This window comes from Strix uralensis, chromosome 13 (assembly GCF_047716275.1).
Source record: "Strix uralensis isolate ZFMK-TIS-50842 chromosome 13, bStrUra1, whole genome shotgun sequence".
Classification (NCBI taxonomy): domain Eukaryota; kingdom Metazoa; phylum Chordata; class Aves; order Strigiformes; family Strigidae; genus Strix; species Strix uralensis.
This window is the reverse complement of record NC_133984.1, coordinates 23,019,913-23,047,470: the sequence shown is the minus strand read 5'-3', so window position 1 is coordinate 23,047,470 and position 27,558 is coordinate 23,019,913.

The following is a 27,558-nucleotide window of genomic DNA, read 5'->3' as shown; positions in this document are numbered from 1 at the left end:
CTTCCCTGCCTATCCCTCCTGAAGGTTTTATAGCCATCCATTGCAGCACTCTGGTTGTGTGAGTCACCCCACCATGTTTCCATGATGGCAACTCTGTCATATTTTTCCTGCTGCACAGTGGCTTCCAGCTCCTCCTGATTGTTGTCCATGCTGCGTGCATTGGTGTAGATGCACTTCAGTTGGGCTATTGATCCTGCCACATTTTTGGGAGAGAAGTCCTAATTCCTGTGTGACTGTTCTCAGGCACTTCCACGGTTTCTAACACATCGACAAGCTTTGCATCTTTGCTGCCATGTAGATCTCCATCCCCTACCTCCACTGAGGTGGCAGACTGAAGGACCTCACTAGCATACTGTCTCTCAAATATTGGCATGCTGTCCCCAGGCTTATCTCTAGCCTGGCTTTATCCCTTTCTCCCTTCAAATCTAGTTTAAAGCTCTTTCAATGAACACTGCTAACTCCTGCACAAAGATCCTTTTCCTCCTTTGAGACAAGTGTACCCCATCTGTTGCTAGCATGCCTGGTGTTATGTAGACTGACTGATGATCAAAAACCCCCAAATTCCACCAGTGACACCAGTCTCGGAGCCAGGTATTGATCAGGCTTCTTCTTGTTTCTTCCCTCATCATCCCCTGCAACTGGAAGGATAGAGAAGAACACTGCTTGTGCTCCTGATTCCTTAACCTGTTGTCACAAGGCCCTGAAGTGTGTCTTGATTGCCTTTGGACTTATTGCAACTTCCTCTCTGCCTACACAAAAAATCAATAATGGATAATAATCTAAGGGCTGTACCAGGTTAGAAAGTTTTCTCTTCACATCTTTAACCTGGGCCCATGGAGACAGCAGACTTCCTAAGTGGGTCCAGTCTGCATTATTGAGCCTTCTGTTTCCCTGAGAAGAGAGTCTCCTATGACAATAACCCATATTATAATGTATACCCTGAAATTTAAAAATCTCATGCTAGGAGTTTTTTCTACTGAGGAGAAAATAATAATGATTTCTATTAAGTAAAAATAAAATGAACACTAGCAAGGGAGTGTCGTGTAGTTTTGGTGTTTTTCTCATTATAAATATGATCACTCTAAACATAATGGAAAATATTTTCTATTTCATAGCTTCTTGGGAGCAACGTGCTCTTTTTAATGCAAATGCATTTTCACTTAGTTCTTATTTGGGCTGAATTTACTTGTGTGATGGCAATAAAATTTTTACTTATTTAATGAAAGAATTAAACTTTTTCCTTTTTTTTTTTTTTTTCTTTTTCTGTTTTAAGTGTGTTGAATTAAGACTATGGGTAGAATTGTTTAAAAAGACCTATGAATTGTAGCGTATGTTTGATATTCCCCTGAAAATCCCTAATTTTTACAAAGTTTTGAAAATTGAGTGGTTTACTATATCAGTCAGTCTGTCGGGTCACCAACAGTATGAATCATCCCTAGAAGTTTGAATCTAAGTGTTTTCTGTTCAAGCAAAATACTGAAAGCAGCATTCACAACGTGCATTCCCACACATCCCGTGCAGCTTGGCCCCAGTCTGCAGAAATCCTATTCACCAGACCTGATTTTTGTAGCTGAACAGACAAATTCCACAGAATATTTTTTCTCTAGAGTGTGTCTTAATTCTGCTTCCACTGAACATGTTATAGTTGACTTGAGATGAGACATAGGCCAATATTAAGCCTATAATATTCTGATTTGATTCATCGAAAAATTAATGAATCTGACATAACAGAAAATATCTTCAGCAAAACAGTCACTAAGAAAGAATTTTGTAAATTACAAGTTTATTTGCACTTAGAGAGTCCAATATGTATGTCTGGGGCTATAAAATCAGAAAAAATCTTTGGGGATGGGTGCTAATCTGAAACAATTATGTAAAAGATGAATCTATTGGCTGTCTCCTTAACTGAAAATTATGCATGTAAATGAATATCTCCATTATTTTAATTCCTCTAAATCATAAGGAATAGTTAATTACGTCATCAGCATTTTCAAAATAGTACATTGGATATAAATTAATTGACTTAAATGTCACCTGGTTTCCTGTTATGTAGTGTGCAATTTACATAGTAAAGGAGATCTTTTTAGCCTTCTGAATACCCAAGCACATTAAGGATGAAGGAATACTGCAAAATCTTCACACTCTGCACCAGTTCTAAGTTCTTTCTCTTACCCGTGCTTTCACACTGGCTTTATTTTGGCTTTATTATTAAAATTTATTTTGAGGAAGTTCTTGCAGGCCTACAAGATCATGCTATATTTTCGTGCAGCGGCATTATATATATTTATACTTAATGACATTTTCCAATTCAAACAGCTTATAGAGAAAAGGTCAGGGCATAGGGGATGAGCAAATTAATAAGTAGATGGCAGATAGGGAAGTGTAATGAGAGCAAGTGTTGGATTCATGTGCAGTCAGTAGTAGTGATCATTTTTCTCCATCTGCCTGGCATTGTTTTATCACAAACTCACTTTTTTTTTTTTTTCTTTAATACAGTGCTGCATGGCTTTGCACTAAAGACAGATGCACCTCCATAGGCAATTTTCTAAAGACATCATACTGTAATACTAATCTCTCTATACACTAATACTAATCTCTCTATAGCTCTTGAAGGATCACTTTAAGGATCACTTAAGGATCTATGTCATGACAGTTGGAGTGAACATTCGAGACAGTTTTCACTGTGAACTGAACTGCACCTAAAGGATGATGTGTGGAGACATGGAAGAAAACCTTTTTCTTTCTTTGTCATAGGTCCAGTGATAATAGTCTGAGTCCAGGTTTCCCATGTGCTCTTGGGATGCAAGAAGAGTCAAAGCTGTTTCTCCAGGAAAAGACCTTGGAAGATTAAGCATACTCTTGGAGGACTTTCTTACTCTAATAAAAGCTAGAGAAGCAGTGTGAAAAACTAAGACAATTTGTTGACTGCATCAAGTAATCAGTTCTACATTTTTCAGTCATAAATTGAGGCTTAAACTCTTGTAGGACAGATCTTCTGAAGTTGCTTGCCATACTTCTGATAAGATGAAGAGGAACTTAAATTCTCTTCAGTTTTCCAGTATGACTAATTTATAACAGATAATTGGTCCCAACCATTCCTTACTAGTGTTGAGCACTCTGAGTTTCTTGCTTGTTAATTATCCACTTGAAGAATATGATGTGGAGCATTTTTCTTCTGTAGAATATTTCAGCTACCTGAGTCTACAGACACATATATTAATGGCTGCTGAATTATTAGTTTGAAGTTGATGATGATGATGATTATTTGTTTAATTGCTGCTTCATGATAAAGTAACAGATATATATTGATTCTGGAATATTTGGTTCTCTGAGCAATAAAACTTTTGCAGTCTGGTGTTTTTCCTGGTATGTGCACCTTTTGGTTGGATTCTCTAGCATCTAATGATGCATTGTCTGTTCTGACCCTTTTCTTCTGTGGCATCTGTCCAGCACCTGGTCAGTGATATTCATGAAACTTGAGTCAAATTCTCTGAAATAACTATCTTTAATCAAATTTGGTTAAAATCAACCAGTAGACTTCTAAGTTACTGATGGAAAATGGAGAGACTGAGGAGGAAAAAATCTTACATATTTGTGTCTCCCAAAATATCTGAAAAAAGCCCTCTGATAGCAATTTCACTGCGTACACTGAAGAACTTAAAATATAAATAGTTTCTCAACGCAGGGAGTCTTGTGATAAATCCTCAAAAGCACTCCAGATACCTGCCCCTATTCTTGCTTATGATCTCATTTTCTTTAATGGAAAATAAGATTAATGAGATGTCTGCTCATCTAGGCTAAAGTTTCAGCATTGCAAATGGCCCATATTAAAAAAGCAATACTATCTGCTTGCATAGGCGAGTTGAAATCCTTAGAATGACACAGCAGAAACAGGGGTAGTAAACATCCTAGCAGTAATAGCTGTGGGCTCATTTGCTCTGTGGTTTTATAGCGCCCATTCAGCTCTGATTTTCACTGGTGAGAGAGAAGAACAGCATGGCCAGGTCACTAGTGATCCCACTGCCTTGTCATTATTGCTGCTGCCCATGTGGCTCCACCCCATTGGATGCACGGCCTGGTATAAAAGATTTGTCCAACCTCAGCTGAATGATGAAACATCCACCCAGTGTCATGGGCATAAGTATGTCCTTCCTTATTCTCCACCGCATCATCCTGCACCATTAAGGCAGCAGAAATGTTAATATTGACTTCAGTGACAGGAGGACAGTGCTGGACAGTTTTAAGCTTGTTGAAAGTTAGTTAAGTGCAACAAGATGCAGCAAGGCAGGCTTTAAGAACAAGCTAAATCATCAGCCACCAGGGACAAGCCACCAGGAGCTGTGTCTGAGTTGAACAAGCTGGCAGCACAGGTGCCAGGGGACTGCAAGGCATGAGGGATACTTCTGCAAAGGTGGCTGCCTCTAGCACTGGTGCTACCCCCTCCACCGTCCCACACTCACAGCAAGAGAACAGGGACAGCAAGCTTGGGTCCTCAGAGCCAGCTTCAACTCCTGCACCTCCCCATCTTTTTTCCTTTCCCTCCTGTGGCCAGAGTGACTGGCCCTTCACACCTGGAGCATCTAAACTGAGTTTTTGTCTATCTTACTGGGAGACTTGAGCCAGCTCTGATGCACAGAGAAAATGCAATCCAGTATTTTCCTGTGAAGAGTTGTTACTCACTGCTGTTCCAACACTTCTACTTTCTCCCTATCTTAACAGCTGCAATCATTTTAGTTTAACACATCCTTCCCTGTATACATGGCACTTAAGAAATGATTCCTTTCTTCTCCACCTATAAACCGTGCTGAGATTTCTTTGGTTTGTTGCCACATAAATGAGAACAAGTTGTGTGTGTGCCAGGAAATAACAAATACCAATCTATTGTCACTTACTTTTTATATGGTTACTTTCATCTGAGGATATTAAATCATCTTAGAACTATCAGTTAGCTGAGAACAGGTTTTACTGCATTTCTGAAGTTAAAAAGTAGTGAAATAAGAAGACATTTCAAATTTTTATCCTTTTTTTTTTTTTTTTTTTTTTTTTTTGGCATTGGAACAGCAGCGCTCACTGAATTCTCCCAGATTTTGTGTTTTATGTAATCTCATCGTCATAGATACAGAAGAGAATTTAAGCCAGGATTGTGTCCATCCTTCCATGCAACCAGTGGTCTGCAGCTTTGTAATGGAATCACCAAGCTGGGCCTCGCTGCCATATGTCTTTCTACTTACAATAAGAGCACGTTCCTGTGAAAAAGATGTTTGTGTGAAACTGCAGAATAATTCCTTCTCTGTATTCTAGAGAGCTCAAAAGGGTTACGTGTTTCTTAAACATGTATTCAACTCTACACACTTGCAGGAATGCAGCCTTTCCCAAGATTTGTGGTGTGAGGGGGGAAGGGATTGAAATAATTTATTTTAAATTTTGTTGTTTCCATTTAGATAAACTAGAGGAAACCAACATTTTGAGCTTGAATGAAAAGCTGTTGAACATGCCTGCGATACTTGGTTATGCCTTTATATATTCCAGGCACTTTGCCATCAGGCAGAAAAGTTAGATAGAAATGATATTAATATTTGAAGATCATCTTTAGTAGAATCTGCACAGAAACAATTGTCCACCATCTAGCAAATCAAACAGTACCTTCCCTCTTTAAGAATGTGCTTAAAATCATTGTTCCATGCATTTTCTGTGCTTTGTTGGATTAAGACAAAGTACTCAGTGCTGCTAAGTGCTCAGTGCTGCTCTAGGGAATTTCTTCATGAAGGTTGTCAAATAGTTGTATATCATGATCTTGCTGAAAAATCATCATCATGATATTGTGGGTGCCTTCCTTATGGGTAGGTTTATCTCAATGAATGTCTCTGCACTGTCATTTTGATGCCTTTCTCATTACCATCACTCACTTGTTCAATGCAAAAAACCCCAATTTTTTTTCTGCTGTCTGAGTGATAGGGTTATCTGAATCGTTCTCCTCCTCGGTTTAGCACTGAAATTCATAATGCTATGAGGAAAACAATGTGTTTCCGATTTCACCATAAATTAAGACTCTATATTTGTTTCTAGTGGATTTATTTGAAACAGTCAAAAACTTTTAATGGTAGTTGTGTACTTACTTGTCCTTCTATCTGCTTGAAAATCCTTCCCTTATGTCATTTACCTTTGTAATGCCCTCAGATGAATATGGATAAGAAGTGGGATGACTTTCAATTTCCATTAATTTTCATTTATTCCTTCTTAATTGCTTTGATGCTTTAAAAACCATCTCTTATGTTAATGATTGTTTTTAGAGCAGTATTAAACAACCACCCCACAGTGTTAGGGGTTTCCCTGCCTTCCCCAGATTTCTTCTGCTGTAGCATGTTTTACCTTGAGGTAATTGAGCTCTTTAGAAATTTAATTTACCAATGCAAATAATGTCGTTCATGAATGAAAGCTCATTATCACAGGAACCTCTTTGCATCTCTTAAACTAAAATGAGTTTCATAGTTATCATCAGTATAGAAAGACACAAGCATTCAGCAATAATTCTTCTACTTTTAAAATGGCACTTAATTTCTTGTTTTGTATTTCATTAGCTGTGAATTGTTAACTATGTTAAATTTGTATCCTAAATATCAAAAATATTCTTACGATATTTTTGGTCAGTTGCAGAGAAGAAATCATGCATAATGTCATAAACTTACATTTAAATGGTTTGCTTTAACAATAAGTCATTCTGCATAGACAGCTTGTAGGAATATGGAAAAAAAAAATTATTCTGGGGTCAAAGTCAGTATAAAATTCACATCAGCATTAACATAGAATATATATTTGAGCATGTTATTTAGTAACTTGAATATTTTCAGTGTTCAGTAATTCCATGCTCTAGTAAAAGGGATGATTTATCAAAATCTACTGTACAATTAATTTATAACAACAAAATAGATTACTTTATTTGCCTGGCTTCAGTGCTATTGAATTGTGTACGTGAAACAGTTTATCTATGTAAAATAAACTGCTTCATAGGAGACATGTAGAAAATATTACTACTAGCCACTTTCCCCAGTTCTACGTAAAGGTGTCAGTTCAAGAAAGTATATAAAGTTCAATGCAAAATTTTAAATTCTTTGGGGACTAATTGAAGGCCGCAAGGTCAGTGTAATGTTTTTCTTGAGATACTTTCAAAATTTGAGTCGTAAGAGGTGAGATTTCCAAAAGTGTTTAAGTGATAAAGGACTGAAGTGTATAAAGTGCTGATTTTCCAACTTACAGTCTGGAAGTCTGGAAACATCCAACCAGTTGCAGGAGGTGGACGGGATGTCCCTGAGAAAGATTCCCTTCACTTCTGCATGTCCCACTGGTCCCTTCCAGAGACCAGAGAGCTGGCTTTCTTCTGCTCTCTTCTAACATGTTTTATGTTCCTCTTAAAATGGAAAAGTAGCAGCCTCATAAAATACATAAGTAAACAGCAAAAAGAAATATTACAAAAAATATTTTATTCTTAACAAGTTATAAACTGTATATTATAATATGTATTACAGCAAGTTAAAACAGCACATGAATGATGTATTTTGACTTTACTGCTCTGTTGTGACAGAAATTTACTCTTTCTGGCAGGTTAGAGGATGCAGATGCAAAACTGCTCTGTCAAAACATTTTCTATCAGATTGACTTAGGATCACATGCAGTTGAACTAGATACACGTTTGCAGGTAATGTACAGCTGGATTTACAGAGATACCTGAGAAGGAGAGTGAAGGTCATGGAAGCTGGGTATCTAACCAGGGGCCTGGTTTGTAAATCCTTATAAATGCTTAGCTGTGTTGTTGGTACTTAGCCTTATACATCACAGGAGAAAAGATACTTAAACAGACTTAGAATGAGCTCAGGCTGAAACCAGAAATGATACTGCGACATTAGGTGGGTTGTAAAGAAAAACCACCTTCAAGTTCTGATGTGGTACTAGCTCAGCTTGTCTACACGGTGTTCTATTATCTAGATGTGCCTAACTTTGGATAAAGAATTCTGATAATACCAGTCGGTTATTAACTTTTTCTTTCCTGTTACCAAAATAAATGCATGAAATAATAATTAGAATGACAGGGAAAGGAGACGAGCAAAAAATCAGAATCTGAGTATTTTGGCTGGCAATGTTTCTTGACTTTGGCTTGGAGCTCTAGCACAGTATCTGTAAGATCCCTGTTATTGTTTAAAGTTCAGTTAAAACTGAAGAAAATAGATAGAGAATGATAGAGAAGCATGTTCTTACGGATCTGTATTCTGGGCATGGGTTTTACACTGTATGTTTGTGAAATTCTACCTATGCCCTGGCCCAAAGGCAGGAAGTTACTGTAGCTCTTTGATTTACAGATCACGCAGGGAGTGATTAAGCATGTGTATTTTGTGATAGGTGTAAATTAAAAAGGAATGTCAAATACCCAGAAAGCACCTCGCTGAGTGTTTTTGTAGACGTGCCATTGCCTTTTTTGTCTGAAGAACCGATTTAGATATCCGGGAAAAACAGTGTTGCACTTCATGTCTATTTATAGCTTCTCATACAAGAATCTCCAAACACCTGTAAACAGATAAATACTAATAAACAATGTTAACAACATTGGTGTGAATCCCCTGAAATTTGTTGCATTCAACCCTCATGAAATACCTTGCTTGCCAAGCATGAAGGCTCACGCAATGCACTATTTCTGGAGACTATCTGAGTACCATATGAATACCTGAATTTGAATTAGAACAAAGGCCCTAACACTCATATCTGTTGTTCTCTATTTTCCTCCTTAGGATGTTTCAGGTATCTGTCTGGACAGCAGGAAAAAAAAAAAAAAAAAGTCTGTTGGCTTAGATCACAAATCACATGCGACAAATAACAGCTAGCAGACAGTTGAAGGGAACAGTTTGGAACTCCTCAGGATAGTTGAAATGTGTTCACCAAAACTTTACCTTTATCACTGAATATAACAGAAATATCTGTTTCCTAGTGTTACACAAATAAAAAGGTTTATGTTTCCTTATTGAGCCATTATCAACACCCCCCCCAAATAACAATGATTTTATCAACTCCCTAGTACAATGGCTTGAGATTAATGTGAAGCAAGGCTCCCAAGCTTTTTGAAATTTAATTTATATATCTGTATCTTTTCAGGGAGATCTATAAACTGAAGCAACTTGTCTATCTTAAAACAGCAAATCAGGGACAAAACCAGAAACAGAATCCAAGACTTCTGACTCTGGCTCTCCAGATCTAAGTAGTAGGTTTTGGTGTCTATTCTATAATCCGTAAAAGAAAATGAAATTACATTAAAGGGAATATTAAGCTCAAGGTATTGTGAGATTTTCATGATATTATAGTCTGTTTTAGTACAGAAATATTATCTTTAAAATAAAGCTTTCGAAAAGCACTGGTATGCAAATATTTTTCATGTGTTGACTTACCATTTTCCTTTGTATCCCTTTGTACTTCTTGAAAGTCTAATGCATAGTTTTTTGGTAAGAGATACCATCCCTGTACTGCCTGGAACATCTTTCATGATCTAAATTTAGAAAACAGAGAATGCAGTAACTGAACAGGCTTCCTTAGATGTTGAAAAAGCACAGAGTTTAGTCTTTCCATTTATGAATAGAGTAACAAGTACAACATGATATTTCCTGAGTATCTGGCTCTTGGTAGAGGTTAACATCTTATCAGTATTTAATTGTTTTCCAGGTAATAAAATTAGAGGCCCTCAGAATTAAATATTCATACCTGCATCTGCTGAAAGAGCACACTATCAAAAAAAGATGTATAAATCCTCAGCTGCTAGGGCAAAGTCTCAAGTTATATTGGTAGCAAAAATGTCCCACCATACAGCTTTTCATGCAAAGCCAGGATCATTTAAAAAATACCCTAATTTAATTACAGCCTTCCTTCAGCTGTTACTTATGTGTACAGTGATATAAAAGATTATAAATACTCCCCAAATTCTTTTTGATAACTGGTTGTTTCTTTCCCAACTTTCCCTTCATCTATTGTGAAATCAGATATCCTGGTATCTTTTCCATCTATGGCTTCTTGTGAAAAATGTGTGAGCAGGGCTTTGTTAAATAGATAACTCCAAAAGAAAAGGAGCTGGATCTGATGACCGCAGAAATCTCATCTAGTCTCGACCTATGAAATGTTTTGGCTCAACTACGAGGAATCCATCAGAATAGTTACTGAAGGAGAGAAAAAGCCAAATTACTTTCAATCATTGAATTGCCATGAATCCTTTTTAAAATAAGCTCTAATTGACTAAAGCGTTATTTATTTTCAAGTCTTGTAATTGTTCCATTGTCATGAAAGCTTATCAGAAGTACCAAAGCTGAGTATTGGTATAAAATGAACCTGGCTTATGTTAAATCCCCAATGAGTCAGTCTGTTTGTGACAGATATCACTACCAGCTTAATGGCCATCCAAAAACCCCAAGTCTTGTAAAATAGAAACAAAATGAAAAGGCTTGTTTAGTTTTCAGTCAGAGACCTCAGTTTATATATGGGCAAGAGATTCTTCCTGTTTAAATAACAAGTGAGCTGGGATTTTCCAGAACTCTTATTTTAACTTCATATCATCAAAGTCAACAAGACTGACCAGAATAGCAAGCTGAGTGAGACTGAACCTATTAGAAAAATCCATCTCATTCTCCAGGGTGAGGAAAAGAGATTGTTTTTTCTCTCATATGTGTTCTCTGTAACATGTATCCAGTATAGGATCCTATAATTCCTGCATTCTTCAGGTAAAAATTTTCAAGATTATAAGAAACTTCTAGAACTGGGTCAGTGCCTTTGGATTTGTTTTTGGTATGTCCAGTTGGATTTTAAAATGTACTTTAAAATGTGGCTGATAGAATGTTCCTAGGAGGTGTGCTAGTGATGAACTAAGGAGGCTTGAAAAACACTTGAAAAATAGAGTTAGGCCAAAAATGTTAAATGAAGAGAAAAAGGGGTAGCACTTGTTTCATAGCTAACTTTGAGCATATTTTGGCTCAAGTTTCAGAGAGGCTACAGACAAGACTGAGACATATTGGGTGTACAGCTGTTGTTTTTCAAACAGCCCACCCCCTGCACTTCCTCTGCCAGCCCCTTTCATAGAAGATTTTGTACTTGGACGTTTTTAATGCCACTATAATGTAATGCTTTGTCCTCTTTTTTTAGCTACAGTTGCCAATTGTGGCAAGCTGTTTGATGCTTTCAACATGTGAAATAAACAGGCCTTAGAGATAAGGTTGATGGTATCAAATTATTTCAGACGGTACCTTGTGCCAAATTTGAACCATAGTCTTCAAAGCTGAAAGGCTGTATGAGGGCTATGCTTATATAAATGCCTGGTTCCTTATCTTGTAGATGGGCGATGATTTCTATTGCTGTTAGTAAATTTGGTGGTGAGAGCAAAAGCCGTCTACTGCAAATATATTGTAATACTAGTGTCTTGCTCCCCCGTGCTTTTTTCTCCTGTTGATGCTATAAAACAGCTCTGCAGGAAGGAACACAGCTGTTTCCCTGCCTTTTGATCTCTGCACAGATAGCTGTGTTCACCTCTTTTGCTCCATGAGAGACATTTGGAAAAGGTGGAAATTTGAGGTTTCAGAAAGGGGAGAGAGTCTTATTTCTCATGATGTACACACAAAATTAAATTAAAGATGAGACTGTGACACAATATAGCAGGTAGCCTGGAGACAGTGACAGTCCCACTGTAGTCTGCAATTATGGATGGTGGTGGTGTGTTAGCAAATTTTACAAAAAAAATGCTCTGAATCTGATTTTTACCTTTGGTTTCATTTTACCATCCATTTTAGGATTAGCCTAGTCATGTTTCAGGCCAACTAGTTCTCTGTTTCCACAAATGAAAACGTGGCAAACCATGTCTAAACACCCGTGTGTATAAAACAGACCCAACTGTGCTCATTATTAACAGGAGCCTGACTGAGAGTCCAGAGCTATGAGAAAGGGGCAGTGCATGTATTCTGTAGCACAGAAGACAAAGGGAGACACACTGACGTGTGTTTGCGCAAACAGGTAGGAATCAGGCATAACCTCACCAATAGTCCCTTCCTTTAGACACTTATTGTTATATGAACATGAGCCAGCAGTGTGCCCAGGTAGCCAAGAAGGCCAATGGCATCCTGGCTTGTATCAGCAATAGCGTGGCCAGCAGGGACAGGGAAGTGATCTTGTCCCTGTACTCGGCACTGGTGAGGCCACCCCTCGATGAGTGGGTTCAGTTTTGGGCCCCTCACTACAAAAAGGCCATTGAATGACTCGAGCGTGTCCAGAGAAGGGCAACGGAGCTGGTGCAGGGTCTGGAGCACAGGTCTGATGGGGAGCGGCTGAGGGAACTGGGGGGGTTTAGTCTGGAGAAGAGGAGGCTGAGGGGAGACCTCACAGCCCTCTACAAGTCCCTGAAAGGAGGGTGCAGAGAGCTGGGGATGAGCCTCTTGAACCAAGTAACAAGCAATAGGACAAGAGGGAATGGCCTCAAATTGCGACAGGGAAGGTTTAGACTGGATATTAGAAAGTATTTCTTTACGGAACGGGTTGTTAGGCGTTGGAATGGGCTGCCCAGGGAGGTGGTGGAGTCCCCATCCCTGGAGGTGTTCAAGAGTAAGGTTGACATAGTGCTGAGGGATATGGTGTAGTTGGGAACTGTCGGTGTTAGGTCAATGGTTGGACTGGATGATCTTCAAGGTCTTTTCCAACCTAGACGATTCTGTGATTCTGTGATTATTGAGGAATCCCAGAGGTTACAAAACCTCCTGGGTTTAACTCTGCTCCAAAATCCTCTGCAGTTTAACTTGAGAGACCATTGCTCTGCCTGGGTAATCTCATTCTCACTGAGAGTTGCAGATATGCAGAAGGGCACCAAGGTCCTTCACAAGCAAATCTTTCTTACCAGCAGCTATACTGAAAGCCCAAATTTGTTAACTGTCCTTCTGGAGAAGCTTTCAAGGATGATAACATTACTGGTGGCTGGCTGATTATGGAAGGTGTGACCATTTCTGCTCCGCTCGGCATAGCTGTTCGACAGCTTTCCTTTCTAGCCACTGACAGTTCTCCTTCTCTTCCTCTAAGATTCAACATGGAACTGAAGAAACTCGCTCATGAAAAGAAAGTTGCTGGGGTTTGTTGTTATTTAAAACAGGAGTGTTTTGTAGTGACAGGCAATTAAAGAGATGGCACTTTCTGAACATGACATATCACCTAGTAATGTCACTGCACACAATGGAGGCATCGCTCTGTGAGATGTGATGGCTTGTGATATGTCACGAGGCAATTTAGTTAGAAATTAACTTGTGTTCTAATCTGATTAACAGGGTGTTTCAGGTGATTCAGGCAATGCAAAAGTGTGGATGGAGGGCTGCTTTTTTGCAGGCAGGTGAGGGAAGGTGACTAATTTGCATTTTTAAAGCTAGAGATAGCAGATTTGTTGTCTTTCTCTTGAAACTGTCTTCAGGTAAGATTTCTAATTCTTGAACTTTTCCTTGAAGGGAAGAAATAAATACTTGAACAGTTGCATACACCCAATTATCACACAGGGGGCATTAAGGCCATACCTTGAATAACATAAATCAGCACAGCTCTACTATTTTTAGTACAGTTCCATAGTTTCGTTGCTCTGAGTGTTTAAATTCCAGATTCTTATATACATATTTTTTATAATCACTTTGAATGACTATGATGGTTCAGTCTTCAAATTTATTCATGAGACAATTTTGATCAAGTGAAACAGGGGAAAATACAGCCAGGGATTTAATTTCTGCTAGCTATTTGGAAAATGTATGTATGACATATCGATAGAGATGTTTCTTTGTATTCATTCTGGCCTTGCCTCAGGCTGCATGACATATTTCAGTCTTCTAGGTGGGTTTTTTTGGTCTATTATCCTTTCAAATTTGTTATTTAAAATCTGCTCAAATGGACCTAGAAATGTTTTTCAATTTAAAAGGTGGAAATAATAATTTTGTTTTAGTCTGTAGACACAGATTTTGTAAAAATAATGTTTTAATGAACCATAAAATTAATTCAGCTGGTTTTGTGGCTTTTTACAATTCTAAAGAAAGGAGTTGATGCTTTGGAATTTAACATGCTATGTTGTTCTTTGTAACCTGGACACTGCAACATTTCATGGTGACTGAGACCCAGAGACCCAAATATGTAAGCAGTTACATGTATGTTGAAAGCAACTGAGGTTTTTTTTCCTATTACCAAATGAGAAGTGGAAGACTCCTAAATGGGGAAATATCTAGAAAACAGAAAATTACAATAGAATTACATTTTTAAAATGCAGCAACTTCAAGTTTTAATACATAAAATAACCATGCATGAAAGAATTTGCTTTTTTAAATGTGCATCAGTTTTATTTTGGCAGTATTCCTAGCATTGACTTGACAGCATTTAACAGAAAAATATGATGGTCTTGATACTTCAGATCAAGTGCATGTTCTGTAGGACTGCTGATTAAATCATTTAGTTTACTGTCTAAGACACTACACTAATATTTGTATTGAATATTATCTTGCTCCACAAGTGGCCTTATGTAATTCGATGGGACCTTTACTGGAGCAAGATGTTCCCACAGCTGAAGGGTAATCACACAACTATCAGTTCCTTCCTCTAAAATTAAGATCTAATTATGTGTTTCCTTTACTTGAACAGTCTTGTTTACAGAGTTCAGTTCTTGATTTTTAACATGCAAAAGGGAAAAGGGTTGGAATTTTATATTGGACCAAAACCATTTATTTTAGTAATAAAAATTATATTTTTCAAAGCCTAGATATTAATGTACATTGAGAAATTTCCCTGCTTTTGCACCTGTAAATTATCATTGAGTGTGTATGGCACTATCATTATGATCGTGTCAATTACTGTTAATTGCTGCAGTGCAAAAATGACCATTTTCCTTGTGCCAAGAAGAGAGAGGCCACCCTGCTTCTGTTTAACGCTGAAGATTATTAGTGGCTGATGGCTTTCATTACCCGCCATGGCTATTAACTGTGTCAAAAAACTGTCAGCTGCAAGAGATAAAGAAGCTGCAAAAAAAAAAGATTCTGACTGTTTTGGAGAAATGAATGCAGCAGGTTGGATAAGTCTCAGAACCACTGAGGTTTTCCTGAGCTCTCAAACCATACTGAGTTTGCAAACCTTGCTGCTTCTTTTTGAAGCCTGATATTTTTTCATTGTGCCCTTCTGAAAGAAACGTTCCCTCCATTAACAGCAGTCCACACTAAATCTAAACAGACGCTCATAGAGAAGGTTTGGACTTTTCTCCATACCATCTTGTTTCCAGGTCTCATGTAAGATTCTGAATTTTAGAAGCAGACACGACTATTTCCTGCTAGTGGCCAGTTAGGATTTTCTCCTTTGAAAGGAAGCATCATGGCCAGTGCTTGTTGATATATCTGTAAAGTGCCATGAACTTTATAGAACTATAAAAATATATTTTTTAATTGATTAAACCTGTTGGCAAAGAGACAAAAACGCTAGAGACAAAGAGAGAGGGAACTGGGAGAAATGGGAACCAATTTATGAATTAAATAACTATTTCATTGAGCTCACATAAATAAAAGTCTTCCAGTCCTTTCCAGGGCTTCTTTACACAATTATATCTTCTATCAAATCATTCTTAGCTGAGACTTTTCTTTTTTTTTTCCCTGCCAGCACTTTATATCTGGCTTGTGCAGAGGTCTTGAAGATCTTACAGCTACCATCATGTCATGATCCTTGTTCACTTGATTCAGCACAAACCTGCTTTCTGAAGCAATATGCTAGGGTGTATGCAAGAGATTAACAACTACCTTGTTAAAAGGTCAACAAACCATTCTTTTTGTCCCATCTAAGCACACTTTACTGCAGGTGATAAACTTTTACCATATTCTACTGTCTCTCTGTAACAATCAGTGAAAGAAAAACTGTTTAGCTATTCCTCTGGTACATTTCTCACTATCTTCTCCAGATCTACTCACAAAGGTTTCCACTTCTTCCCTTTCATCTCTATTCAGTTCATAATTTTGCATAATTTCTCATTAGAAATTTTGTTTCTAGCCCAATCAGTTCTTTTCTCCCACTTCCCTGAGTAGAATGTAAACCCTGAAAGCCTTTAGTTAGCACATAAGTAGACTTGGCAAGCAGTTGATGTTTAAAAATGTATTATCTCATGCATTTCAACAAACTTGTTTTTAAGCATCCTCATAGGATTATTGAACACCTTTTAAAATGTAGGATCTGGCAGTACTGAAGCAGTTTAAAGGTATGAAGTCCTATATACATCCAGTGCCTAAAATCATGTTAAAATCTCTGTGCTGGTTTGGTTTCAAATACAATGTAGTGCAATTTCACCAGCCTTTTGGAGGCACCTCCAAGATGCTGTGTGACCCCTGAACCAACTAGAAGCCATATTGTCAGGGTTAATGAGACACTCAGCCCAAGCTAATAAGCTCAGCTGGGAAGCAGGAGACATTAACTGAGGTTCAGAGTCTTGCTGCAAGCCTGTTGCTTCTGGTCAGCTGAAAGGAGGGGCAAAGCACATCTGCTTAGTGTACATAGAGAATACGTTCAGGGTTATGTGAAAAGATCATTTACTTTTAGTCTTTTGGGGGAAACTTATGGACATGGTAGTAAAGACTCAAATTCTTGGTTTTCTTCTTGGTTTTCTAAATGATTTTAAATATGCAAAACAGGTTCATCTGTCTGTTAACATAGCAGTGAAGTCTGTAATGCTTGTCACAGAGGAAAAAATATGTGCTCTCTCAGCATTCTTCTCATTTTGCAAAGGATTTTGGATGCACACCAATCCAAAGCCATGTGTTGTAATTGTTGGGCGTGACACGTCCACTTCAGTCATAGATACTGAGTGAGTAGTGAACCATGTTCTACTTGGTTTCTCTACCCTGAAGGCAGAGTAACTATCAGTGTTAGTTGAGTTACTTTTGATGCATATATGTGTGCATACAGGCAAAGCTGAGGATAATCACATTGTTCCATTTAATTGAATTCTCAAATCACATCTCTACTTTCAACACTTGTTTCTGCTTTTTTGTATTCATACACTTTGAAAAAAAACTCAGAGAAAACACCACAGTGGCACCAAAATTAAACCTGTAAGCTTAACCATACTGTTTCTTGCAATACTGTAAACTAGTAACTATAATCTTCAGTGTGACTGACAACTGTAATAAATCGCTCTGATCAGTAGGTGCAAGTTCTATATTACGTAGAACAAAAAGGGAGGACAACACTATTAAATGCTGATTGAAAGGCCACAGTTCTTTTCATCAGGCTACTCTGTCTGCAGAGTGTGGAAGTTAAAACCTCTCTGGGACGTGTAACTGTGAAGAATATTCTGTTTAAGAACTACTGGTTGAAAAAAGCAAAATTCGAATAGTCATCAATGACCATTCTTTTAGATGAGTTCTGGTAAAGGGAATAACCCTAAGATAGATCATTCTGTTGTGGACATCCCAGATTAGAATGACAGAATCATAAAATCATAGAACAATTTAGGTTGGAAAAGATCATCAAGTCCAACCACAAACCTAACACTGCCAAGTCCACCACTAAACCATGTCCTTAAGCGCCACATCTACACATCTTTTAAATACCTCCAGGGATGGTGACTCAATCACTTCCCTGGGCAGCCTGGTCCAATGCTTGATAGCCCTTTTGGTGAAGAAATTTTTTGTAATATCCAATCTAAACCTTCCCTGCCACAACTTGAGGCCATTTGCTCTTGTCCTATCACTTGTTCCTTGGGAGAAGAGACCAACACCCACCTTGCTACAACTTCCTCTCAGGTAGCTGTAGAGAGCAATAAGGTGTCCCCTGAGCCTCCTTTTCTCCAGGCTAAACACCCCCAGTTCCCTCAGCTGCACCTCATAGGACTTGTGCTCCAGACCCTTCACCAGCTTTGTTGCCCTTCTTTGGACACACTCCAGCACCTCAATGTCCTTCTTGTAGTGAGGGGCCCAAAACTGAACACAGTATTTGAGTACCAAGTACAGGGGACAATCCCTTCCCTGTCTCTGCTGGCCACACTATTCCTGACACAACCCAGGATGCTATTGGCCTTCTTGGCCACCTGGGCACACTGCTGGCTCACATTCAGCTGGCTGACAACCAACACCCCCAGGTCCTTTCCCACCAGGCAGCTTTCCAGCCTCTCTTCCCCAAGCCTGTGGTGTTGCATGGGGTGGTTGTGCCCCAAGTGCAGCACCCAGCCCTGAGCCTTGTTGAACCTCATACAATTGGCCTTGGCCCATCAATCCAGCCTGTACAGATCCCTGTGCAGAGCCTCCCTACCCTCCAGCAGATCAACACTTCTGCCCAGCTTTGTGTCGGCTGCAACCTTACTGAGGGTACACTCGATCCCCTTGTCCATATCCTTGATAAAATATTAAAAAGAACTGGCCCCCATACTGAGCGCTGGGGAATGCCTCTTATGACCAACCACCAACTGTATTTCACTCAATTTGCCACAAGTCTTTGGGTCCAGCAATCAGGAAACAGAATAACTGTGCTGTCAAACATCGAATACCTGTGAGAGCTCGGTATGTCTTTGCTGCTTCACAAGAGCTCAGGCCATTATTAAACTTTTATCATCTTGCTGGACTTGTAGCTGAACTATATAAGACTTGCTGTTGCTAGATGGTAAACACAAGGTCTTCTGCCAGTCACTTCTCTTTAATAATTTTCCTGCTTTTTCCTGTTCACAGCTGTTAGCACCCATGCTTTTGGAGTCTACTTACTGTATTTTATTCCTCCCAGGGTAACTCATGTGGTGCTGATTGGTCTTCATCATCCAGTTTGTTTCTGTCCACTTTTGTCCACACGTTGATATTTGTCTGGGGAGGTTTTTCTTCCCTGTTGTTTTTTTAATTCATTCTCAAGATGAATTTCACTTAAATTTTACATATATTTCTGTATCTTGCTCTGTTGCAACATCAAGCTGTAATTCTCCTTTCTGTAAATTCTATAGCAATGGCTCTGCTGAGTTCCATTTGATTGGTGAGACAAAATAATTTAAACTTCTGCATTTCTTAAAATTTCATTGTGTCAGTTTCAAACCAGTATGAATTGGTACTTGCTAGTCATCTGAGCCAAGAACCTGGCCAATAAAGTCATATTTTGTTTTGCAAATAAGTAAATTCCTGTTCCTTAAGATGTAGTTTAGCTTGCAAATCTACCTGCATTTTATCATGTGATTATATCTGGATTAAGTAGCAATTTCCTCCTGCTGCTTGTCAAGGTGTATGTATTCCATGTCGTATTTAATAATGCAGCTTCCTAAGGTGACCTCTTTTCTGCATGAATGTTGGCTCTGACCTTCATTTTGTTGAGCTCAGTTCATTACACATTCTCTCTTGCTTGCTCCTGCACTCTCCAGGGAATACTCTTATTTCAGCGCACAAGGGGTTTCGCTGCTAATGAAAATCCCTAAGCATCACAATTAAAATTTACTCTGCTGTGCTCAGTCTATGAAAAAGAACAATGTATATTGCAGTTAATAATCTAGATCTCATTAAAACCAACTTGAGTTATTTATTTCCACATTAATGCAAAGTCATTTACATGTATATAATAAACTTATATCTAAAGGGTTAAACAAAATGAGTCAGATTCTGCCATTAGTGTCACTGGAATCACAGACATCTGTTCCAATATAAATTAATAAAGATACTGCTCGAAAATAAGTGACTCCAGCGTTTCTTCTGTTAGTCAGAACAAGCTAGTGTCACCACTACAGAAAAGGAAAACTTATTCTGTTGTTGTCTACCTCAGTTTCCTTATGCTGTTTGACCACTTCCCGTGCTAAGAATACTGTCTGACATGAACAATCTAGAAATGTTTTAGAGTAAAATCTTTTCCTCAGAAAATCTGTTACGGCTATTTCTTGCAGTCCTCTGACTAGAATTGAATGAGTTTCTAAAATAGGCTTAATTGGAACAAGTAAATAAATGCTCCATGTATGACCGAGAGAAGTGGTACAGAGGGATTATCTGTGTCCACTTGGGTAAATCTGAATAATCATTTATGATAGAGTTCTCGCTGATGTAAATATTTCTGTATGTCATATCTCCATGCATATCTCTTTCTTTCATTCTTCCTGTCTGCTGAAAAAAATTCTCTGAATTAATGACAGTTTAGTAATGGTAGAGGTCCAACTCATCTCAATTTATATCTCGTCAACCTGACATAAAGTCCACAAAAGCTTTAGAGAAAGTAGCTGTCGCTGCCTTCTGAGTCACTTACGTGGAGCACCTATACAAGTCCTCTCAGATGCTGGAAGGGAAATCAAAACATGCCCTTAAGACAGTACTCCCCCATTTCTATCCTGTCCCAAGAAAGAAGCCTGAGCTTCTTCCCACTCACAAAATCTCAGGCAAGGATCTACCCCACTGACATTTCCTGAGGCAACCCATCGGGCGTTGCTACAGCAGCAACGGCTGTGACGTTCAATTTAGTATTTATTCTTCCCTTAGAAATGTATCCATGAGTCAAATCTCCATCTCTGCCAAACACTAATTCTTGGCATTGGTGCTGATGCCTTGTCCATTTGGCTTCAGGCCTCTCGATGGGTAGCAGTCACAATACCAGTAGGATTTATCAGCTGTGTTTCATTATCATCTCTGTTATAACTACATTGTAATTTTAAATGACTGGAAAATTAACCAAATTCCATATATTTAAAGGGAAGATCCTTACTTGATCACAATACATGAGGGTATTCAGCATATTTTTTGTTTAACATAAGTAAAAAATAAAAAATTTAGAATTAAAGTGGAATTGAGTTAATCAAGTTGAGTCTTAAATAAAATTAGTAGTCATGGTAAACTATAATGAAAGTGAGATGCATGTCTCATGAGTCTTTATTCAGCACAGTGTTAACTCACTTTAGTTTTTCATTATAATGTTAGTACTTCGTTATAATTTTACATTTAAATGGTATTTTCTCTTACAAACATCTAAAAGAAGACACATTATGCTTGTGAGATGAACACAAGAAGTGTGCTTAATTTCTTGGCATTTGATACCCTTTGACTGAATCAATAAATATCCTTCCCTTAGGGGGACTTTCAGAGGTCTTTGAGTCAGACTTTAAGCCAGGAATTTGAAATTCTCAAAATAGACAAAGTTAGTGAGGCTCAATGTTGGTAGAAGTACCAGGAAGAACAACATTGGACTTCCCAAGTTCCGATTAGTTTTGCTTCAGGAACAATGAAAGTACTAGAAGTCTTCAAGGTAAATATATCCAGTGAAGAAATCTCAATCTGTGACTTTGACAAGAAAACATTTCTTTAAAACTTAACAAAATGTTATGAAATCTGAAAGTCAAACCTCAATTTTCTGTAATTCATATGAAAATTATACCAGAGGTTGTCACTGGAATATTTCATATGCAGGTAATTTATTTGTTAATTTATTAATAGAATTTGAAGTTTAAATATATTTCCATTTAAGATTAATCATCAGCAACTCATCTTTTTTTGATCTGAAGCTTTTCCTTCGATGTTAAAAATATACTGGGATGTAATTCACAGTGTTGCAAAGTTTTAAAAATACCGAGAGCAACATCTGAAATTTTTAAGAGGAAGAGTTTATTACTGTTATTGTAGTAAGGAATTCTGCATTAATGTTGATGTTTTCCTATTCTTAGATTCCAACTAGGAAAATATGAAACTGTTATCTCCAGTGGTTTTCTGCAAAAGAGCCACTGTGTTACTAAAAGAAGACATTTTTTGGCATATAATGCATATGCATGGCAGTATTTCACAAGGCAGAGATGTTCTGATGATACAGGAGCAAAAGATGAAATCTCCTTTGTGAAATAAGTGGTGTGCTGAAGCTTACTCGTATATGGAGAAACCAGGCAAATAAAGGAGGATTAAATAAAGCGTTTTGCATACATTTAGGAAGGATAAGTATTCTGCATGTACAAGCCAAAGCATGCAATTTGTTGGTTACGTAATGACCATAGGCTTGGGTGTATGAATGCAACAGAACGCAGCATTCATATCTGAATAATCAACAAAAGAATTCTCTGAAAGATTTGCTTTGGTTTTAGGCACACGTTTTTAGGCCCATTTCTGAGAATGTACATCTGTCTTTAAAAAGTGATGAGTGTTTTATCATCGACTGGTAAAGTGATGGCCTCAAAGACATTAACAGCATGGTGCATGTTCCTAGTCAATGTAGTAGCTTTGTCACGGAAAGCAATAAACAATTCAGATTTAAATTAAAAAGTAGGATGTTTATGGTAATTTTTCAGAAATAAGGGAGACAGGAATTTTCTACATTTACGTGCAGAAGACATATCTTCTGACGTGAATTCACAACTGCATGTCTTCTGGTCAGCTTTTCTCATTGTGCTCTCCAGCGAAAAGGATCCAAGGTGTGATGAGTTTAGACAGAATCTCTTATGTGTGCATTTGAGATTTATAATAAACTTGGGCCTCTGGGGACGTGTTAGAGCAAAGGAAAATTTTAAAGAAGATAAAATGTAAAAGCTTTTAAAGTAATTTTATTTTTTCAAATCTCACTATGAGGATAAGTGGCTAAAAGGACGATGATGCTCAATTACTAACTTCCTATTCCTGTGCAGTATAAGATCTGCCAGATAAAATGCATCACATTAGTGAAAAACCCAAACACCTCTTTCATTAAAAGATACTGCATCATGAAAGGCAAGAAACAGCCTCCTGAAAGTGCTCTGCAATGCATATAAAGCACTTTTACTTATTTCAATTCAATTTGAAACTCAAGCATTGTAAAATCACCAAGCTACGTTTTCTTTATCAGCATAATTTATGAAGTAGAATTTCTGGAACTGCAGTTGTTTGCTTAGTTTCTATTTTCTCGCCTATTCTCAGTAAAATAATCATGTTCATCACTCACTAGCAGCAGGAAAAAAAAAAAAAAAAAGGAGAACTCTTCTTCCACAGCAGCTTAAGAAATGTATTCAACTCAGATTTCCTACACATTAATACCCATAGTTGTTCCAAACGCTTTCTGTTTGTGTTTAAAAGTGTTCATACTGAAATTTTCTCACTTTTGAGTAACTGAGTGCAATATGTTCTAATACTATTAGAACCACAATGCAATAAGATACAAAAAGAAGCTGTCACTAGCTGATTCAGTTACATCTTTCATATCAAATTTTAACCCCAGAGACTGTGAAATGTGTAATATTATGGTCTCCAATTCTTAAAAATTGGCCAGCATGATTCAAACCTAGCAGGAGCCTCATAGCCATCTGGCTGTAGCTTGGAATCTCTCTCCAGAGGGCAAATCAAGTTTCAGAGTACATCTTTATGTTAGAGTGAAGCAACTATAACTTACTGTTTCAAAACTTGCGGTTTTGAAATAACCATAGTGAACCGGCAGACAACTACATGATTTGAGACTCAGAATTACACTCCCTGCAACCACACTGACATTGATGGGATCCATGGGCAGAACCAAACCCTTAACTCTGGGATGTGTAACCATCACCAGCTGCATTTTTGTGTTATGAAGGTGTGAGAGAACCATCAAAGAACTGAAGAGTCACTGTGACTGTCTGTAGGAACAACCTAAAGTTTTTGGCAACCTTTACTCACAGAAAGCCTCTTTGCAATGACTGGAAGACCTTTTGTCAGTGGGAAGCTGTGTGCCTGATACTGAACCTTTCTTGGCTGCAGAGATAATAAAATACCTTTGAGCATACAGGCTTACAGAATGCAGAGCTCAGAAGAGCATAATTAATAGAGCAGATTTCATTTTTCATAGCACAAAGATTGTCATCTTAGAAGAGGATATTACAGACCTTGCTTGCTCTGGTATTCCCAAAATACCCTGAGCTCCTATGGTAAAATTCCTACTGTGGATAAAACAACATGAGCTTAGATTTGTGCTTTACTGTTTCTATGAAAGCAAAATATCTAACCACTAAGGCAGCAGCTACACTAGTATGAAACAGAAGAATGTCACTGATGTATAACAGCAGAGGATTGGTATACAAATCCTCTATAATCTCCACAATCCAGTTGTCAGTCTAAGAAGTTATTCATTGAAACAATAGTTCATAAAGAGATAGAAGCATCTCTTTAAAGAGAAGGTTGCTGAAGCCTTTTGCAGCTGAACGGTGGGACGGTTTCCAAGCCAGATAGGTCAGTCAGGGTCTGGCAGAAGGGTCTGTCTCCCCACTGTGTTAGCTTTGGGGTGGTGTACAGGCTGAAAAAGCCTTTTACATTACATTTAGAAATGCTAGGAAAGTAATTAAGAATGAAGGATTGTGTTTGTCTCTCCATTCTTACCAGCTACAGTTTTTAAAAAGGATGTCTGAGCGGTCTCCCAATAAACCATGGTATGAATTCCTTCCCATTGTCATGTACAACCCAGTGCTGCATTGCTATGCCAGTGAATGATGCTTCACTTACTGGGACTCCCTGAGTGAGTTAAGGTTAATTTCTGTGAAGAAAGGGTGAAATACTGAGCACGCAGGTTACACAAGAGAGGTGAATTCTTCTGTCATTTCTTTTAGCCTTCAAAGTAAATTAAAATGCACAAACAGCTGGTGCACACCTGCTCCTGGATTCAGGTCCTACTTGCCTGATATCTTCAGCTCAGGAGACTTTAACTTTTCTATATTTGTTAGATGTTGCTTTTCAGTATTTTTCTAGATCAATTTTGCTTTCATGCTTTTGGTGTTATACTTGGGATACATAAGCTTTTTAAAAAATGTTTGTTTGTCAGGAAAAAATAAGCTGAAGAAGAAAAAGGTAAGAAACTCAAGATATTCTGCATGCCTTATACAAAGTGAAAGTGTATGAATATTAGATGTATGAAAACTAGAGCTGCTGAGAAAGCGGAATTTCTCTCAGGAGGATTTTCAATATTTTGCTGTTGGTTTTATCTTTGAGTAAAATGATAATCAAAATATTGGTGTGGCTTTCAGAACAAAACTTTTAGAAAAAACCCTAAATTAAGAAACATTTATATGAAAATATTTGATAAAAATGGTATGGAGTATCGGCATACTGGTTTTCTACAAAATATTTAAAAATTGCACATGAGAAATTAGCTGGAGTGGGTATCATTCTAAGATTCTTTTTATTATTACCTTTTAGATCAAACTTCATATTTCATTACTATTCTTTAAATAAAACATAAATAAATTATAAATAGCTGGGGGTTTTCTGTTCTCCTGGACGAAATCCGAGATTTAATATATAAAATCATTTACTGTATAAATTGTGGTGGCTTTCTCATATAGTTTGTATAAGATGACTTAATGACTTGAAATAGCATAAAACCTTCCAGTCTCTAAATAAAAGCTCCCCACTGTCTCTGCTTTTCATGGACTTGGATTCTTTTTTTTTCTCCTTGTAGTCCTAGAAACTGGGTTCCAGATTTTCCCTGTGCATTTAGATCCTGACCAAGAGCAAAAAAACTACCTAAAGCATTATGCTCACAATTTAGCTTTGACTGCAATCATTTTGCACAAAACCTTATTGCAATAAACTACTTAAAAATGCATGCTTTCATTTGCTCACTATGTTCTAAGCAGCAAGCTGGACATTGCTTTAACTTGAGATTCAGCAGCCATTCAGTCATTTAAATGAACTTTAGCCTTGTAAGACCATTATTGTGAAATGACTGATGATTATTCTGTGACACATGGACAGTAAAAATGGTTCATATATTCTTTGTTACTTACAGTAAAATAAAAGTGAACAACCTAAAAGGGGAAGGCACAAGAAGGAAAGCTTATAAATGTATAAGATGAGATTGGAACAAAGTAATACGTTGCACAAGTTCTTCATTAAATTCCAAATGTGAACAAAAGGATCAGTGGCTAGCTGAAAAAATAAATGTTGGCATTTAGTACAACATCCAGAGAGAGTATGCCACAAGCAACTAGTAATTAGTTCTAAAACACCCTTATGAACAGGTTTTCTTTTCAGAGATGAGAAAAGAGACACATGGCTTGGTAGAACCAAGGTACTGCTATAGGCATGTTTAACTTGTTTGCACATTATGAGCTCTTACGACAAATAAATAAAATAGTAGAGAATACTTACAATGGAGAGAAATTGAAGCATAAACACCAAAATTTGTGTACTTGTCTGTTCAGACTTAGACTCATTCATCTACAATCCATGATTGATTGTCAGATGTTGAGAGCTGTCATTCTCCTTGAGCAGAGGCAAAGATCCACGTTCTTCTTCTGTAGATCAGGTTAGATGCTCAGACCTGGAAACTATTAAAGCCCATACTTTAAATTATATATGTCCATATCACAGAATCACAGAATCATCTAGGTTGGAAAAGCCCTTGAAGCTCCTCCAGTCCAGCCATGAACCTCACACTGACCGTTCTCAACTCCACCAGATCCCTCAGCGCTGGGTCAACCCGACTCTTCAACCCCTCCAGGGATGGGGACTCCCCCCCTGCCCTGGGCAGCCCATTCCAACTCCCAACAACCCCTTCTGCAAAGAAATCCTTCCTAAGAGCCAGTCTGACCCTGCCCTGGCGCAGCTTGAGGCCATTCCCTCTTGTCCTGGTGCTTGTTCCTTGGTTCAAGAGACTCATCCCCAGGTCTCTGCACCCTCCTTTCAGGGAGTTGTAGAGGGCCATGAGGTCTCCCCTCAGCCTCCTCTTCTCCAGACTAAACCCCCCCAGTTCCCTCAGCCGCTCCTCATAAGACATGTCCTCCAGACCCTGTCTTACCTGCGGCATTGTTTGCCCTGCATGTTCTATGACTAAGTTCAGAATCTCTGTGTATGTGTAAATTTAGTAAGTAACAGTTAAGAGTTTAGTCAGCTTCTATGTCATTGCTTTCTCCCTCACTGGGAAGCCAACCTCTAAAGCTCTGAACATCTGCTGCCATGTAGCAGAATGGCAATGCTGGTGTCAGAGTGTAACACTGGTGCTGGAATCAGGGACAACTGTATTCTCGTTTAGCATATGGCAACATGTGTTCTCATCAGTCATTTATCAGCTAATATGTGCCTACATCTGAATCTTAATGAGGGGGAGAGAGTGATGAGTGAAAGCCTGCCCTTGGATACATAGAGTTCTCTGAATCATCACATACAAGGTTAAACAAAGATCAGTTGAAATGAGTTGCTCCCAAAAGTCCACACTGCATACTTAGTACTAATTTCTACAAGTAATTGGAAATCTTCTAACATTTCTAACTGATAGTTTCTGTGGACAGTTCCTACAGGTTCTGCGAACAAAAGGAGAATCTTCAAGTTACCGGCAGCAATCAGGACTATGTCCACAAAACATTGACTAGAAGCTGTCTCAACAGAATGAACTGCGTATTGGAAAAAAACACTAGATTTTACTTTAATAATGGAAATGGAATAGTGTTCTTTCTCTGGTAACTACTTAAATCTGTGTAGAAGCTGATGAAAGGATTCACTTTACTGATAATTGTTCCACATTTAGGAGAAATAAGATGATGGAATAAAACAGAACATCAACTTCAAATAGTTTGGCTGAGATATTATGGATGAAAAATAAATATGAGATAGTCAAAGTTAAATTGATTCATGGTTATGACAACACTAA